An 8,582-nucleotide genomic window follows, 5' to 3' on the forward strand; every position below is an offset into this window, starting at 1 on the left:
TCTACTCGTGCATATCATCTATGCATAGACCTGGCTCGGATGCCACTGTTGGGAATCGTTGCATGGAAAACAAAAGAATTTCTACGCACACACAATGATCTAACCATGGAGATGCATAGAAAAGAGGTGGAGAGTGTGCCTACTTACCCTCGTGGACCATAGGCGGAAGGGTTTAACAACCGGTTGATTAGTCGAACTTCTTCTAGCTCCGACCGATCAAGTACCGAACGTACGGCACCTCCGAGTTCTGCACACGTTCATCTCGGTGGCTTCTCTCGCCTTCTTGATCCAGCAAGACGTCGAGGTAGTAGATGATTTCCGTCAGCACGACGGCGTGGTGACGGTGATGGTGAAGGGATCCTGACAGGGCTACGCCTAAGCACCGTAAGAATATGACCGGGGGTGTAAACTCTGGAGGGGGCGCCGCACACGGCTAGGCAATTGTCTGGTTTGTGTTAGGGGCGCCCTCCCCACATATATATAGGTATGGGGGGAAAGGGAGAGGCTAGGAGGCACCCCAAGTAGGACCGACTCCTACTTGGGATCCTCCCAAGCTGCACGCCCCCCTGCCATATATATCGGAGGGGGAAGGAAAGAGGGGGGAGGGGGAAGGAAGGAGTAATCCTATTCCCTTTCTTTCCTTTCCTCTTTCCCCTTTCCTTCTCCACCTTGGCCGGCCCATATGGGGGCACACCAGCCCCTTGTGGCTGGTGCATTTCCCCTCTTGGCCGATAAGGCCCATATCTTTTGCCGGGGGTGCCCGGAACCCCTTCGGGTTACCCGATATGTAGCCGGTACCCTCTGGAACACTTTCGGTGTCCGAATACTATCGTGCTATATATCAATCTTTACCTCTCGACCATTTCGAGACTCCTCGTCATGTCCGTGATCTCATCAGGGACTCCGAACAAAATTCGATCACCAAATCACACAACTCATGTAATACTATATCATCATCGAACATTAAGCGTGTGGACCCCACGGGTTCGAGAACTATGTAGACATGACCGAGACACCTCTCTGGTTAATAACCAATAATGGAACCTGGATGCCCATATTGGCTCCTACATATTTTACGAAGATCTTGATCAGTCAAACCATTATGACAATATACGTAATTCCCTTTGTCCATCGGTATGTTACTTGCCCAAGATTCGATCGTCGGTATGTTCATACCTTGTTCAATCTCGTTACTGGAAGTCTCTTTACTCGTTCCGTAATACATCATATCATGACTAACTCATTAGTTGTTTGTTTTCAAGCTTATGATGTGTATTACCGAGAGAGCCCAGATATACATCTCCGATACTCGAAGTGACAAATCCTAATCTTGATCTATGCCAACTCAACAAATACCTTCGGAGATACCTATAGAGCATCTTTACAATCACCCAGTTACGTTGTGACTTTTGATAGCACACAAGGCATTCCTCCGGTACCCGGGAGTTGCATAATCTCATAGTCGAAGGAATATGTATTTGACATGAAGAAAGCGATAGCAATAAAACTGAATGATCATTATGCTAAGTGATGTTTGCTTGAACTACGTTGGTATTTCCCCAAAGATGAAGGGATGATGCAGCACATCAACAGTAGGTATTTCCCTCAGTGATGAGACCAAGGTTTTCGAACCAGTAGGAGAACTACGCAACATAACGTAAACAGCTCCTGCACACAAATAACAAATACTCGCAACCCGACGCGTTAAAGGGATTGTCAATCCCTTTCAGGTAATGGTGCCAGAAATTGGCACGAAGACAGGAGAAATTTGTAATAGATTGGATAAATAGATTGCAAATAAAATAAAGTGCAGCAAAGTATTTTTGTATTTTTGGTTTAATAGATCTGAAATAAAAGCAAATAAAAAGAGATCGTGAAGGCAAATATATTGAAGAAGAGACCCGGGGGCCGTAGGTTTCACTAGTGGCTTCTCTCAAGAAAAAAGCAATCAGTGGGAAAGCAATATTGTTGGGCAGTTGATAGAACTTCAAATACTCATGACGATATCCAGGCAATGATCATTATATAGGCATCACGTCCAAGTTTAGTAGACCGAATCCTGCCTGCATCTACTACTATTACTCCACACATAGACCGCTATCCAGCATGCATCTAGTGTATTAGTTCATGGGAAAAAAGGAGTAATGCAGTAAGAACGATGACATGATGTAGACAAGATCTATTTATGTAGAAATATACCCCATCTTGTTATCCTTAATAGAAATGATACATATGTGTCGTTTCCCCTTCTGTCACTGGGATCAAGCACCGTAAGATTGAACCCATCACAAAGCACCTCTTCCTATTGCAAGATAAATAGATCAAGTTGGCCAAACAAAACCCAAATATCAGAGAAGAAATACAAGGCTATAATCAATCATGCATATAAGAGATCAAAGAAGACTCAAATAACTTTCATGGATAAAAACATAGATCTGATCATAAACTCAAAGTTCATCGGATCCCAACAAATACACCGCAAAAAGACTTACATCATATGGATATCCAAGAGACCATTGTATTGATAATCAAGAGAGAGAGAGAGATGAAGCCATCTAGCTACTAACTACGGACCTGTAGGTCTACAAAGAACTACTCACGCATCATCGGAGAGGCACCAATGGACACGATGAACCCCTCCATGATGGTTTCTACATTGGATCCGGTGTTTTTGGAACTTGCGGCGGCTGGAATTGATTTTCGTCGACTCCCCTAGGGCTTCTGGAATATTGTGGTATTTAAAGAGAAAAGAGGCGGTGCGGGAGGCCACCGAGGTGGGCATAACCCACCTGGGCCCGCCTGGCTCCCCAGGTGCGCCCTGGTGGGTTGTGCCCCCCTAGGGGCACCCATTTGGTACTTCATCGGCCATCTTGTGTCTTCTGGGCCAGAAAAAATCCACAAAAAGTTTTGCCGCATTTGGACTCCATTTGGTATTGATTTCCTACAATCTAAAAAACAAGCAGAAAACAACAACTGGCACTGGTCACTATGTCAATAGGTTAGTAACAAAAATGATATGAAATGATTATAAAATGATTGTAAAACATCCAAGAATGATAATATACCAGCATGGAACAATGAAAAATTATAGATACGTTAGAGACATATCAGCATCCCCAAGCTTAATTCCTACTCATCCGCGAATAGGTAAATGATAAAAACATAATTTTTGATGTGGAATGTTGCCTAACATGTTCATCACATATTCTTTTCTTTGTAGCATGGACATTTGGACTTTTATATGGTTCAAAGCAATAGTCTAGTTTTGACATGAAGACTTTAATACTCAAGCATACCAACAAGCAACCATGTCTTTCAAAATATTGACACTAAAGCAAGTTATCCCTAGCCCATTATGCTCAATCATTGATCCATTCATGAAACACACTCGAATACTAGCTATACCCAATGCTCAAATACGATCATAGTGCCCCTTAGTTGGTGCTTTATAAGAGAAGATGGAGACTCAAGTTTAAAAAAAATTGCATGAAGTAAAATAAAGTCCCTTCGCGGAGGGAAGTATGGATTTGTAGAGGTGTCAGAGCTCAAAGCAAAAATTGAGAGATAAAAACATTTTGGGAGGCATACTTCTCCCACCAATGAAAATGACTTAGAGTTCCCAACACTTTCCATGCTAGATATATCATAGGCGGTTCCCAAACAGAGAATAAAGTTTATTCCTTTTTCCACCATACTTTCACTTTCCATGTCTAACCATATTCACGGGTGCCCTCCATACTAACACTTTCCAAGTAATTTACTAACACTTTCCATGTCTAATTCATTTTTCATTTCAGGACTAGGCATCCCTAATACCTTTGCCATACTCTCGTGCAATGACAAGTGAATAAACACTCATCGCGAGAATAACACATCTAGCATGGAAAACATTGGCCATCCCTCACCACCTCGCGAGCGGTACGGGCACACAAAAGAGAAAATTATTTTGAAAATTAGAGATGGCACATACAAATTTTCTTAGAGCGGTACGGAAATACCGCATATTGGTAGATATAGTGGACTCATATGGCAAAACTGGTTTAAAGGGTTTTGGATGCACAAGTAGTGATCATACTTAGTGAAAAATGAAGGCTAGCAAAAAGATTGAGAAGCGTCCAACCAAGAAAAAAAATCTCATACGTGAGCATCAAGCATAAGTAACACCGAATAATGCACCAAAAGTAGGATGCAATTTCATCGCATAACTATTGACTTTCGTGCTTGCATAGGGAATCAGAAACCTTAACACTAATATTCTTACTAAAGCATAATTACTCATCAACATGACTCACATATCATATCGTCATATCCCAAAACCATTACAAAGAACCAACTTTATTTTTTCCAGTGATCTTCATGAAAGTTTTTATTATATCTTCCTTGGATATATATCACTTTGGGACTAATTTCATATGTTGCTTTTATTAAGCTCAAATAAATTTAAGTGAAGAACATGAGCAAAGTATTTCTTTCAAAATAATCTAAGTGAAGCAAGAGAGAATTTCTTAAAAAAATTACGAACTCCCAAATAAATCTAAGTGAAGCATGAGAGCATTTCTTCAAAAATAACAAAGCACACCGTGCTCAAAAAGATATAAATGAAGCACTAGAGCAATTCCATGACTCTAAAAATTTAAGTGAAGCATAGGAGCAAGCATAGCATAATTTTTGGCTCTCTAAAAAAAGGTGTGTCCAACAAGGATTCAAGACTTAAAATACAAAGCAAAACAAGGAAAGACTCATATCATACAAGACGCTCCAAGCAAAAATCATAATATGTGACGAATAAAAATATAGCTCCAAGTAAAATACCGATGGTTCTTAGAAGAAAGAGGGGATGCCACTCGGGGGCATCCCCAAGCTTAGTTGCTTGCCACTTATTGAATATTATCTTGGGGTGTCTCGGGCATCCCCAAGCTTATCCTTATTCCTTCATCCATCGTAAGATCACTCAAAACTTGAAAACTTCAATCACACAAAACTCAACAAAACCTTCGTGAGATCCGTTAGTATAAGAAAGCAAATCACTACTATAAGTATTGTTGCAAACCCATTAATATTTTATTTTTGCATTATATCTACTGTATTCCAACTTTTCTATGGCAAAAACTCTTCAAAGAAAACAATAGAATCATCAAAACAAGCACACACGCAAAGAAAACAGAATTTGTCAAAAACAGAACGGTGTGTAGCAATCTGACTACTTCGAATACTTCTATATCTCCAAAAATTATGAAAAATTATGATGATGTAAATAATTTGTTTATTAATCTTCTTCAAAAAGAATCAACTCAAAATTACTCTTTTGTTAAAAATGAAAAATATTTTTGTGAGTGCAAAAGTTTCTGATTATCTGCAAGATCAAATAAACTCTCACCCAAATCATCCCAAAGGCCTTGCTTGGCACAAACACTAATTTAAACCACAAAACACATCTAATCAGAGGCATAATTGTGTATTATATTTAAAACAGCAAGAAAACCAAAAAGCAAAAAGTTGGGTTGCTTCCCAACGAGCGCTATTGTTATACGCCCCTAGCTAGGCATAACACGAAGGATCTAAGTTTTGTAATATTTATCCTTATTTTCCTTGGGGGTATTTTTGTCAGGGGGTTTTGCAAATAAAACATAAAACACATTATCCATGGAAACCTTAGCACTACCAAGTTGCTTATTATCATAAGCCTTTTGATTTCCGGCAGCAATCGAAGAATAGTGTTGATTAACATCATTGAAAACTTGTTGGATCATGTCTAAATAAGGTACTTGATTTTTAAGATTCTCATCGAAGATTTGGTTATCCCCGAGCAAATGTCTCAACACATAATCACTATTATAAATAATTTCATCAATCATGGGGTTTTCATGATTCATACCATAAAAATAAAAGATTTCCCTAGCTTCCCATATTATGTAGTCAAATTCATTCATCAGAACAAGAGTGGCTAACTTTTTAGCTTTAGAATTCTTTATAATGAGCAACTCATAGAACAATCTTTGCAAGGCAGGATGAGTATGAATAAATTTAGTTTCAAGTTTCAGAACTAGTGCCAAAATAGCTTCCGCATAAGATTTAGTCTTTTTAAGTATAGGAGCATCATCAAGACTTAAATTTCCAACAGAATTGAAAAATTCTTGGGTATGTTCTTTTCCCATAAAATTCCCTTGCCCCAAGACAAAAGTTTTGGCATGCAGATTACCCGTACGCTCCATTTTAGAAGTTAGGCCATCATCTGTTTCTGCCATACCAAAATCACTCATGGTGACTTTGCAACAAGATTCCACTGAAAAACAGATTTGACGAGAAAACAACGAACGAAAAAGAGGGTGAATAAAACGGCAAATTTTTGTGAAGTGGGGGAGAGGAAAACGAGAGGCAAATGGCAAATAATGTAAATTACAAGGAGATGAGGTTTGTGATTAGGAACCTGGTTGATGTTGATGATGTCTCCCCGGCAACGGTGCCAGAATTTCCTTTTGATGTTTGCTTGAACTACTCGGTATTTCCCCAAAGAGGAAGGGATGATGCAGCACAACAACGGTAGGTATTTCCCTTAGTGATGATACCAAGGTTATCGAACAAGTAGGAGAACCATCCAACACAACATAAACAGCTCATGCACACAAATAACAAATACTCGCAACCCAACGTGTTAAAGGGGTTGTCAATCCCTTTCGGGTAACAGCGCCAGAAATCGGCACAGAGATGGGAGAAAGTTGTAATAGATTGGATAAATAGATCACAAATAAAATAAAGTGCAACAAAGTATTTTTGTATTTTTGTTTTAATAGATCTGAAAATAAAAGCAAATAAAAAGAGATCACGAACGCAAATATATTAAAGAAGAGACCGGGGGCCGTAGGTTTCACTAGTGTCTTCTCTCGAGAAAAATAGCAATCGGTGGGAAAACAATTACTGTTGAGCAATTGATAGAACGTCAAATACTCATGATGATATCTAGGCAATGATCATTATATAGGCATCACGTCCAAGATTAGTAGACCGACTCCTTCCTGCATCTACTACTATTACTCCACACATCGACCGCTATCCAGCATGCATCTAGTGTATTAAGTTCATGGAAAAATGGAGTAATGCAATAAGAATGATGACATGATGTAGACAAGATCTATTTATGTAAAAATAGACCCCATCTTGTTATCCTTAATAGAAATGATACATACGTGTCGTTTCCCCTTCTGTCACTGGGATTAAGCACCGTAAGATCGAACCCATCACAAAGCACCTCTTCCCATTGCAAGATAAATAGATCAAGTTGGCCAAACAAAATCCAAATATCGGGGAAGAAATATGAGGCTATAATCAATCATGCATATAAGAGATCAAAGAAGACTCAAATAACTTTCATGGATAAAAACATAGATCTGGTCATAAACTCAAAGTTCACCGGATCCCAACAAACACACCGCAAAAAGACTTACATCATATGGATCTCCAAGAGACCATTGTATTGATAATCAAGAGAGAGAGAGAGAGAGGAAGCTACTAACTACGGACTCGTAGGTCTACAAAGAACTAATCACGCATCATCAGAGAGGCACCAATGGACATGATGAACCCCTCTGTGATGGTGTCTAGATTGGATCTGGTGTTTCTGGAACTTGCGACATTTGGAATTGATTTTCGTCGACTCCCCTATGGTTTCTGGAATATTGGGGTATTTATAGAGCAAAGAGGTGGTGCGGGAGGCCACCGAGGTGGGCATAACCCACCTGGGCGCGCCTGGGCCCCCAGGCGCGCCCTGGTGGGTTGTGCCGCCATCGGGGCACCTGAGGGAGTCCCGGACTAGGGGGTGTCCGGATAGCCGAACTATCATCATCGGCCGGACTCCAAGACTATGAAGATACAAGATTGAAGACTTCGTCCCGTGTCCGGATGGGACTTTCCTTGGCGTGGAAGGCAAGCTTGGCGATACGGATATGTAGATCTCCTACCATTGTAACCGACTCTGTGTAACCCTAGCCCTCTCCGGTGTCTATATAAACCGGATGGCTTTAGTCCGTAGGACGAACAACCATCATACCATAGGCTAGCTTCTAGGGTTTAGCCTCCTTGATCTCGTGGTAGATCTACTCTTGTAACACACATCATCAATATTAATCAAGCAGGACGTAGGGTTTTACCTCCATCAAGAGGGCCCGAACCTGGGTAAAACATCGTGTCCCTTGTCTCCTGTTACCATCTTCCTAGACGCACAGTTCGGGACCCCCTACCCGAGATCCGCCGGTTTTGACACCGACATTGGTGCTTTCATTGAGAGTTCCTATGTGTCATCACCGATAGGCTCGATGGCTTCTTCGATCATCATCAACGATGCAGTCCAGGGTGAGACCTTCCTCCCCGGACAGATCTTCGTATTCGGCGGCTTTGCACTGTGGGCCAATTCGCTTGGCCATCTGGAGCAGATCGAAAGCTACGCCCCTGGCCGTTAGGTCAGATTTGGAAGTTTGAACTTCACGGCTGACATCCGCGGGGACTTGATCTTCGATGGATTCGAGCCACAGCCAAGCGCGCCACACTGTCACGACGGGCACGATCTAGCTCTGCAGTCGGACAGTATC

The sequence above is a fragment of the Triticum dicoccoides genome, chromosome 6B (assembly GCF_002162155.2).
Source record: "Triticum dicoccoides isolate Atlit2015 ecotype Zavitan chromosome 6B, WEW_v2.0, whole genome shotgun sequence".
In the NCBI taxonomy this organism is placed as follows: domain Eukaryota; kingdom Viridiplantae; phylum Streptophyta; class Magnoliopsida; order Poales; family Poaceae; genus Triticum; species Triticum dicoccoides.